Raw genomic sequence first — 9,131 nt, forward strand, 5'->3', positions numbered from 1 at the left:
TCACAAACACTCATTTCATAAAACCCTTATTCAAGGTAAAAATAATACAACTCATCAAACTCATTTTTTGTCTTAGGGCATCATCTCGAAAACCCTTTTTTCAAAGGTAAAATCAACCAACACACAAACATTTTCTACTCCGAATTATGGAGCTCTGATTCCTCATCCCCGAATGAGTGATACATAGGCACAAGGGCCCCAATCCTTGGCGAGCACTATAATAACAAAAACACCCCCTTTTTTCATACATTCTTTTGAAAATAAAATAATGATAGATAAATCTCATGTATGTAAAACAATCCAAATGGTTCCCATGGAGTACCATGGACGTAAGGGGTGATAATACCTTCCCCTTACATAACCGACTTCCGAACCTAAATCTCGGTTGCGAGACCGATTCCTTATTCTCTTTTAGCGCTTCCCGTGCGCGTCTCCTTTCCGAGGGTTTTATCGACTATTTACCCTCTCCTCTCCAATAGAGGTAAACTAAATAAAATTCGGTGGCGACTCTTCTGACTTTGCCTCTCTTTGGCATCTCTTTAGTCTCAGTTTCATTATCGTGAAATCCTGGTAGCGACAATGGCCACTCAGCCCCACCTATCAGCATACATGTAACACCAAGGAGGGGCAAAAATCATGCCTCTTCTACGCATAAGGGATGGTCTATACGCGTATGAGGCCAACCAGCCAAGACCATCATACGCATACCAGAGCCTTACTAGTATAGCTCCAACTAGACCATATGCCTTACCCTGGGCCCTACGCGTGTGAAGCAATGCAAAAATGTGCCATACATGTATAGGAGGAGACCATACATGTATGACACGACTTAGATCTGAAAAGCCCAAATTTCACCTATTTAGCCAAAAAAATGCGAATTACCTAGGGTTTGACGATTTTTTAGTACATAGAACACATTTTTAAGACTGGAGAACTGAAGAATTCTGGTGGATCAAGGATTTCATGAACTTTAAGTGATTGATGGCCTCTTTTATTCCATTAATTTGTAATTTCTACACTTTATGTTTTGTTTTTCTTTACTATTATGAGTAGTTAAACCCCACAATGCTAGGGGGTGTCCCTGATTCAGATTTATGCAATAATTATAGTTTGAACCTTGTAATGACATTGATTTGATGATATTTGATTTACTTGAAATTTGTTCTTAATGCTTCCTCTTCATACAAATTGAGTTTGATTTACTGTTAATAATTAGGCTGGACCGCAATTGTTAATGCTTAATTGTGAGTAATTTATAGTAGATATCACCTAGTACTAGGGATATCCTGGGGAAACCGGAATACCCTTGATTAAAATCATGCTTAATTTCGTATGTAATTCACTATAGACACATGGATTAATTTTAATGATTAAAGGTTTTCTCACCAAGGAATTAGGAGTAAACACCCTTAAGGGCCAATAGTCAGAATTGTTAAATTAAGTTGTTGTAAGGTCAAGTTACTTCTGTTGCTGAATCTAATCATACATCTTCCCTAGCATGTTCACTTATAACTTATTTTAAATTGTTACACTGCTTTATTTACTGTCAATTGCAGTTTATTTTCTATTCCTCAAACATCAATTCAAAACCCCCAAAGCTTTTGTTTAACTAAATTAAAACACAAACTTTGTATCGTCAAACAATCCTTGAGACCGATACTTGGGATTTCTCATCATTACTATATTTGTAGATTAGTACACTTGTTAATTTACCCATCAAATTTCCGGCCCCGTTGCTGGGGGCTGCCAAAGATTATAGAGTTCATAGTTTTTTTTAGTTAATTTTTTTTTTTGTTTTTATTTTAGTTATATTACTATTGTTTTGTTACTACTAATATATGTCTAATATTTGTATGCAGGGAAATCCCTCATCTGATTTTCCTTTTGAAGCAGAACCAAAAAGAACATTACACGTTCGACTTAGACAAGCTCGGCAAGCAAGGATGGTAGATCAAGAGGTAGACGACTCAGTCCATTCAGATACAAAATCGGAAAGAGAAGTAGAGGAACAAGTTATGGATGATAATCATGAAGAAATACGTCTTAGGAATTATGGGAGAGAAAATACCCCAGGTGGTTGTCTGACTATATTTAAGTAACCGATAAATGTTGTAAATTTTCAGTTGCACCCGACCACTATCCGACGGCTTGAGAAGAGAACTTTTACAAGAAAGATTAATAAAGATGCAAATAAACATATAAAAAGGTTGAAGAAGCCAAAAATTTGAGAACGTTTTTGCTTACTCTAGCTGATGATGCCGAAGAATGGTTTTATACGCTTCCTGTCGGAAGTATCACTACTTGGGAAGAAATGGAAACAACTTTTCTTAATGAGTGTTTTCATGCTTATGTTTTTCTCAGGAAAAGATATGACATCATGAATTTTAAATATAAGGATGGAGAATCACTTGGTGATGTGTACAAGAGATTCAAGATATTACTGGCTTCTTGTCCTTCTCACAACTTAGATCAGACTGAACAAATGCAAATGTTTGTTATTGGCCTCAGGTTAAAGACTAATCAACCGATTGATATAACTGCTAGTGGCTCATCCAACTTTACAACAACCACTAGTATCAAGAAGATAATATAAGCCATTGCTGCAAATGAACACTTATAGTTGCATCATATGAGTGTAAGCAATCCATAGGGAGTGATAGATTTGAAACTTGCTGCTCAAAGTATAAAAATGGAAGACTAAGTTGTTGTTGAAGTTGAAATAAGACTTAAGGCAATGAATATAGGTACTCAACATGCAGGTAATATTTCAACCGGTTCAGGTTATTAGTTGTGAAATTTGTGGTGGCCCTCATTTTGCCATGCATTGTGTTGTAATTGTGCAACAAATTTAAGAAGTGAATTATCTGAAGCAGAGCAATCCCTATTCTAATACTTATAATCCAGGTTGGAAGAATCATCCAAACTTTTCCTGGAAAGATCAATAAGGGAATATTCAAAAACATGGTCCTATTCAATATCATAACCAACAACAATATCGTCCTCAACAAAACTACAAGAATCAGTTCCAACAGCAATATCATTAACAAGCTCTTAAGAAGGCAGATGGGAATTAGTCATTGAAAAGATGGCCGCTCAAAATTAAGAATTCCAATAAGATACAAGAAACAATCAAAGGAACACTACAACTTTTATTAAGAATCTGGAAGTTCAAATAGGTCAGATAGCACAACAAATAGCAGGTTCTCAAGCTCCTTCCTAGTGCAACAATGACAAATCTAAGAGAGCACAATAATTTGAGTATTATGATTACTAGAAGTGGTAAGTAAACTGAGAGCCTTGAATACAAACCATGGGAAGAAGCCCATTTTCTGGAGGTGGATCTGGAAATAAAGGATAATTAGAAAATTACTGAAGAAGAAGTCACATCAAAAGTGGTTGAGAAGGAAAAACCAAAAAAGCCAAAACAAACCATCAGGCTCCCATATCCTATGAGAAACAACAAGAAGAATTAGCATGATTTTTTTTTTGAGAATTTCTTAGAGATGTTTAAGAAGCTTAAAATTAATATACCTTTTCTAAGGCACTTGAGCAAATGTCAATATATCACAAGTTCATGAAAGATATTGATGAGAGTTTGTCATTAAACGATTTTTATGAGTATGTGCGATTAATTCAATTAAATCTCAAGTTAAAGATGATCCAAATATAAAGAAGTATGAAGAAAATCAATAAGTCGAAGAAATAGAGCAAAACCAAGAAATCGGGCAGAAAATGTGAAGAAACGAGCAATTTTCAGCATAATTTACATCTTGACTGAAATTCTGGTATGAGATATGAGATGTCGAAGGTAATGTCATGACACTAATATCTGAGTAACACAAACAGAAGAAGGATATAGAATGGTAATGCAAAAGACACAAGCAATTGTTAACCCAGTTCGGTGCAACTCACCTACGTCTGGGGACTACCAAGCCAGGAAGGAAATCCACTAAATAGAATCAGTTCAAAGACTCTCAATACACTTCAACAAGTTACAGTCTTTCTCACCTAATCTCTACCCGTGCAATTTCTACCTAAGCACTCTTAGATATGAGAATCCACTCACTTCCCTACAATCACACCTGTGATTTTAAACAACAATCCCTTGAGAAAAGAAAACACTTTTCAATAACACACACTTGATTTTACTTCACAGTTTCAATCAAGTAGACACACACTTGATCTTGCTTAACAACTTTGATCAAGTAGACACACACTTAATCTTGCTTCACAGCTTTGACCAAGTAGACACACAATCTTGCTTACAAGCTTTGAGTGACAAATTACAACCACAAATCATACCAATTCAATCATCAAAGGATGACTTGAATGGCTTACAAGTCTTATGACTAAACAAGACACAAACCCTAGCTCTCTCTCAGTATTTCGCTCAGTATTGGTTGTGTTGTTAAAACAGGTTTTCCAAGTCCCTTTATATAGAAGCTTTCAGCTGGGCTTGGACATCTTGAAAACCCTAAAACTATTTTCCAATTAAATCTTTTCATAACAGCTGGTTAGATCTCCTTGGAAAATAAGTAAATCAGGTTGTAATCAATGATTGAATGCGCCTGCAAATCAGATCTTCAATCATATATAGATTGCCATTAATTGCGCAATCACATAACACCAGACATTCACACTGAATGTTCTGTGTACAGGATGTCATGACATCGGGTCTGACATCCTGGAACAATCCTGCATAATTCCATAATTCCTTTTATAATTTCCAGCAGGTACAAAATATTAGATGTCATGACATCGTGTATGACATCCTGAAACAATCCTGCATAATTATGTTTTCCATTTAAACTCCAGCAGGTACATATTATCATATGCCATGACATTATGACATTCTGAAACAATCCTGCATAATTATGTTCTTGAACTCCAACAGGTACACAGGATATCTTATGTTAAGACATCACACACAACATCTTGTGAACACTCTTTGTTTTATCAAAATTGCTGCCAACACTTAGAACCAACAAACTCCCCCTTTGGCAAATTTTGGCTAAAACATATATCTGTCCTTTTTGTTCACAAGAAAACTATCAGCAGTTAAACAACAGCAGAAGCAAACACAATTACCAGCTATAGCTACTAGTAATACACACATGCACAAGGGTACTTCTTCTCCCCCTAAATTTGTGCAACACAAACAGAATTACTAGTTATATAGGCAACTAGTAAGACACACAAATGCACAAGGGTACTTATTCTCCCCCTAAGTCTGTGCAACATCTCCTTTGATAATAACAGCACATGTAACCATAGCACCTATAACAATCAGAATGTCATTCTGACATCTGCTTCAACATCAACACATGTGCACCACATATCATCACTTGTGCACCACATCAGACATCACCTGTGACATTTGTAGACAGAACAACATTCTGTCTTACAACAAACACATATCCTTCAATGATAGTTGTAGTCCATCTATTCAGCTATACCAGCACATACATCTCCTCCTCACAGCTCCATATCTCCAACACCACTTCTCCCCATTTTTAGTCAAAATTTTGACCAAAGGTGACCAATTAGACAAAATAAATATCAATTAGCCTAGCAGAGAATGTCACCACAGATGTCATAACATATACCATGTTAAAACATAATTGTTAGGAGATACAAACCAACATTATACACAACTGTGTCAGCTGAGATAATGACAAATCCATGGAACTCATTAAGAGCCCAGAATATTACATAAAGGCATCAATAAGGACTGCCACAAATTACACATTTAAACCAAAAGAAACAAATCCTTCAGCATCAAAACATCAGGGGGAACAACTTCCATAACAGCACACACCACAGCCACACCAAAATTGTCTTCATCAGCACACAGTCTTCAATATCAGGGGGAACCATTACCATTTAATCTGAGGAAGTACCATCTTCTTCTTACAACCACCTTGCCAAACTCCTTGCTATTTTTGTCAGAAATATTCTCTGGGATATTAACCACAAACTCCTTTGATTGCTATAGGTTCTCATGAATACAGATCCCCAACTTTCCTCTTAAACATTCAAATTGATTGGTATCCAAAGCTTTAGTGAAAATGTCAGCTAATTGCTTTTCAGTAGTAACATGCTTCAGAGCTATGATCTTCTCTTCTACAAGTTCTCTAATGAAGTGATGACGAATATCAATGTGCTTTGTCCTGCTATGCTAAATAGGATTTTTGGAAATATTTATAGCACTCAGGTTGTCACAGTATAATGTCATGACTTCTTGTGTGACATTGTATTCAGACAACATTTGTTTCATCCAGACCAGTTGAGAACAACTACTCCCAGCTGTTATGTATTCAGCTTCAGCAGTGGATAGAGATACACAATTTTGTTTCTTGCTAAACCATGAGATCAAATTGTTCCCCAAGAAGAAACATCATCCTCATGTGCTCTTCCTATCATCAACACTTCCAGCCCAGTCAGCATTACAGTAACCAGTCAGCATAGATCCAAATCCATGAGTATACAACATCCCATAGTCACTGGTGCCATTGACATATTTCAGTATTCTCTTCACTTGGTTTATGTGACTGACTTTTGGTTCAGCTTGATACCTAGCACAAACACCTACAGCAAATGCGATGTCAGGTCTGCTTGCTGTGAGATATAGCAGACTACCTATCATGCTTCTCTATACACTCTGATCTACACTTACACCATTTTCATCTTTGGAGATTTTCACATGTGTAGGAGCAGGTGTCCTTTTATGGCTTGCATTCTCCATGCCAAACTTCTTCACAATGTTCTTGGCATACTTGCTTTGAGATGGAAAGATAGAGTCTTCCATCTGTTTGACTTGTAGCCCAAGAAAGTAGGTCAGTTCTCCAACAAGGCTCATCTCAAACTCAGATTGCATTTGTCTAACAAAATGTTCAACCATCTGATCTGACATCCCACCAAATACAATGGCATCTACATATATTTGTGCCACCATGAGCTTCCCTCCTTCATTCTTTACAAATAGAGTTTTGTCAATACCTCTTTTCCTGTATCCATTGTCAGTGAGGATCACGGTGAGTCTCTCATACCAAGCCTTGGGAGCTTGCTTCAACCCATAAAGGGCTTTCTTTAATTCGTACACATGTTGTGGAAGATTTGGATCTGTGAATCCTTTAGGCTGTTCAACATACACTTCTTCATTTAAGTAGCCATTCAAGAAGGCACTTTTTACATCCATTTGGAACAGTTTGAATTTCAGAATACACGTCACTCCAAGCAATAGTCTAATTGACTCAAGGCGAGCTACAGGAGAAAATGTTTCATCAAAGTCCACCCCTTCAACTTGAGTATATCCTTGAGCTACTAATCTTGCTTTATTTTTAGTAACAACCCCTTGTTCATCAGATTTATTCTTATATACCCACTTTGTACCTATGACATTTACTTCTTCAGGTCTAGGAACCAGTTCCCATACTTCATTCCTTTTGAATTGACCTAACTCCTCCTGCATGGCATTTATCCAGAACTCATCAGTCAAGGCTTCCTTGACATTCCTAGGTTCAATCTTTGACACAAAGCATCCATGTGAGATCACTTCCCTTGATCTAGTAGTGACTGTAAGACCCCAATTTTATCCCTAAGATCCCTCATAGCATCATAACATTTCATTTGCATAGCCTCAAGGATCATTGAGCATCTTGGTCCCTTGCCTTTGGGTGAGACTCCTTGTGAGTGGTTTGAGATCACCAAGCATGCTTGAATTGTATATCATTGATTTTCCCATTTTATTTACTAACCAAAAGCACAAAAATATGTCACTAACATCTTTTGTTTGTAGCTTGAGCAATCACAAGATCCAAAGCTTCTAGGAGATCATTGGTACAAAGACATGGTCAAGAAGAGATGATAGCAAGCATGGTAATGGTTCCCAAAGCTCTCATCCATCAAATATGCCTCCCTAGCATCTTAATTCATCATTTTGATCAAAGCAAGTCAAAGGGTTGGAGGTTTGTTTCTCAAGGAAACCCTGATTCATCCGTGCACCACAATGCCTTACTCATGAAGCAACCTCAGCCCATGATCAAATACAATCAAGGGAAGTTCTTTAATTCATCATTTAATGCATACTTGAACTTATTTGAGTGTCCTCAATCATTAATTCATCTAGATATGAGTCATGGACTTGAGAAGTTGATCAGTCAATTCATCTGACTATTTTGAAATGCACTAAGACCTAACTTTTTATGTGTTGGTCAAATGGAGATGGTTCCAAAAGCAAAAATGTTCTTAAGGACAATATGAAAAACTTTTATGTTCATCAAAATTTGATTCGAAGTTTGGAAAACCATCTGCCATTCCAATACATTATAGGTCATTTTGACTGAAACCCTAATTTTGGGTCAACTTCCCAAGAACATAACTCACTCATTTTTTATGATTTTGAGGTGGGATAAAATGCATTAGAAATATTAAGATTTCTAATTCAAATGTTATGTTGAACAAAATTTCAAAATCTCAAAGGAAATACATGTGATAATGCAAGACATTATAGGTCTTTTTGGGTCAAAGGCATTAAAAGTCAAAAAAGTCCAACTTCAAGTGCCCATAACTTCTTCATCAAAAATCCAAATGATGCAAAATTTAAGCCCATTTTGATTGTCTTGAAAATATCTACAACTTTGATGTTGGAGGGTTTTTCATTTGAAGCTTGCATCATCAAAACAGAAGGGCTTGAAAGTTGGCCAATTTTAGAAACCTTGCCTTGACATATTTTGCACATCACACTTTAAACTCAAATTTCATAAATTTCCACACTTCAAATGAGTTTTTCCCAACATAACATTTTTTCCTTATACAAATACCTTTCCAACCATTACCCACATGCCCATGTTTGGATTTTTTAAATGGTACTTTCGAAGAGATGAATTTTTAGGTACAAAGAAGGAATTCACTTGAAATCTTGGTGCATAAGCAATTGCCTTGCAATTCACACATCCATTTCCATCTGGCTGGTGTTCAGAACTCACTTGGCATTGTTTTTGGGCCTTGTGCATGATCATGCAAGCCCATGCAATGAAGCTTCACATGTCATGCACACGGATTGCTCACACTCTCCTTGCCATTTTCTCTATAAATAGAGACTTCATTTCACTCATTTCACACGCCAATTT

Source organism: Lathyrus oleraceus, chromosome 1 (genome assembly GCF_024323335.1).
Source record: "Lathyrus oleraceus cultivar Zhongwan6 chromosome 1, CAAS_Psat_ZW6_1.0, whole genome shotgun sequence".
NCBI lineage: Eukaryota > Viridiplantae > Streptophyta > Magnoliopsida > Fabales > Fabaceae > Lathyrus > Lathyrus oleraceus.